Here is a 2532-nt window from a genome sequence, read left to right on the forward strand (position 1 = left end):
ATACGACACCAATATATTTTTATCATCTGCATGAATCTCAAAGCATGAAACGGATCCTGAGACGATATTTTGAACAAGAAACGTTCCAATCTTAATAAAAAGTCATCTACAGCTCTGATTTCAACAAACTTATAGTCAAACTGATAGACTCGTTGAGACGGATCTAATGATATAAAAACTAGTCCAATCCGAGCTAAATCAAGCTTTGATCAAGTCAATAAACCACCTTTGGAAGATTTTCAGACACATTTGGAAAGTCAAATGACTATCAAATATGATAAGTTTATACTCAAATCGAGCGGCTCGACTAGACGAATCCACCGAGCCTAACCAAATATCACTCAATTTTGACATCATTTAGGCACTCAAATATTCATTAAATGTCGTATGATCGAGGGAAGCTCTCTGAACCGTCTGATCAAAATGGTTCATATTACTACATTAATTGCACCCAGAACACTATAATTAGAGTTTCATCCCTCTCATGAAGGGGAAGAAAGTCTAGAGAGCCTGAGGTCTTGAGGAGAAGTTGCAGCTCAACGACACCATTAATCGTCGTCGACCACCACCAACCTCCATCGTAGACCACCGTCGATCTCCGTCAACTACCACCGTCGACTATTTTCGATCTTACCACCAACCAAACGTCGTCAGTCAACTCTGTAATCTGAAAAATATAGTTACCATTTCTTGTCTGTGGGACGAGAGATTTCTGTAATCATCAATCAAAAGTGAATTTTCGCAACTAGTTCAGGCCCTGTGATTTTTCCCTTTATGGGTTTTCCACATAAAAACCTATGGTGTCACTACTTTATGTTTCTCTTTTATCTGTGTGTTTGTTGAACTTTCGTACAACGCTAAGACGATAATTAGTTACTCTACCGCCACGAGTTTTTTAACACACATCAATATATATATATATATATATATATATATACTATTTTTCTATTTATCAACCCACAACCTTTTTATGATGTGAAAAATGTGAATCTCTCTACTGAAGAGCATCGCTTTCTGCACCTTTTTTTTTATTTTCATGATGCTTAAGGGATCGACTTTTCTGCATTTTTTCAATATGTTTTGGTAACATAAGAGTGGGACAGCTTATTTAAGTAGTTAACTGATTCATTTAACTTGTAAATCATGAAAATTTTGGTAAAATTATTAAATTTATTGGAATGTGTAGTTACCTCTGTAGAAATCATTGCAATCATTTAAAGTAGGTTTAAGAATGAGTCCCCCATTTCACAAATAGTGAAATGGCATCTTTCTTTTTTCGTTTGCAAAGTTGAGCATAACACTATAAATTTGATCAATGATCTTATGATATTTATTATATCCAATGCGTGCCGAAAGATCCATTAACGTAGAGTAATAATTTAACGTTTTAGTGTTGGACAAAAATCCAATATATAGAGATTAAAAAGAATGTGCAATTACCTATAGATCACCTGAAAGTTGATATTTATAAATATACCAGCCTCTTTCAACCATTTTTCAAATTGTCACTTGAATATCAAAATTCATGGCAAAATCCCAACCCGTATTTTTAATTTTTATCATAATCTCAATAATTTGCTCGTGACATAAATACAAATGTTTCGTAGTTAAAAAAATCTCCTTGGGGTTTTAAGTTGTAAATGTCAATGTTTCACATGGTCTATATGTAATTATCCAAAAGAGAAATATGTAGAAGGAGATGACTTGATTTCTTAAGTGGAGAATCCTGAAAATGAAAAAAAAAATCTATGGGGTCCAGCCTAGTTGAAACAATTTACTATGTATTTGTAATTTCATAAGCTTACTCTTCTCTAGTATTAGAGAAAATGAAATTATAATATTGATATACAACGGTAGTTCATCAATAATAGCTATAATGGACAACAAAGATCGTAGTTGATTGCTATGATGAAAGTAACACGAAATGAATGTTATTTATAGTGATTGTAGTGTCAGCTAGGCGATAATTGAAAGCGGTGGTAGTAGTTGGTCATGAAGGTCGCAGATGGTTACTTCTGAAGCTTCGGTTAGCTCAACCGTAGTAAGGAGCCGCAAAAGATATGAGCTGCGTAGGTCGTAATTGGTCACATAGACCATAATGGTGAATTATAATAACTTTTGTAGACTATAGAGATCAGAGTTGTGAGATGCACGACCCGTGTACCACATAGGCCATAATTAGTCATGCAAACCGTAATAGTTAATTGTGACAATGTCATAGGTCACAGAGGTCGGCGTTGTAAGTTGTATGAGTGTGGACCATATGTAGGTCGTAATGGGAAACTGCAAAACTTTCATAAGCCATATAGGCTAAAATTGAGAGCTGCATGAGTTGTGGACCATGTAGGTTGTAGTTGGTCATGTAGGTCGTAGCGAAAAGTTATAATAACGTTTGTAGATCGTAAATGTCAGAATTGAGAGCTGCATGAGTTGTAGATTACGTAGGTCGTGGTTGGTCATATAGACCATATTAGGAAACTGCAATAACATTCGTAGGTCGCAAAGGCTGGAGTTGGGAGCTGCATGAGCTAT

The sequence above is a fragment of the Phalaenopsis equestris genome, unplaced genomic scaffold, assembly GCF_001263595.1.
Source record: "Phalaenopsis equestris unplaced genomic scaffold, ASM126359v1 Scaffold213888, whole genome shotgun sequence".
Classification (NCBI taxonomy): Eukaryota; Viridiplantae; Streptophyta; class Magnoliopsida; order Asparagales; family Orchidaceae; genus Phalaenopsis; species Phalaenopsis equestris.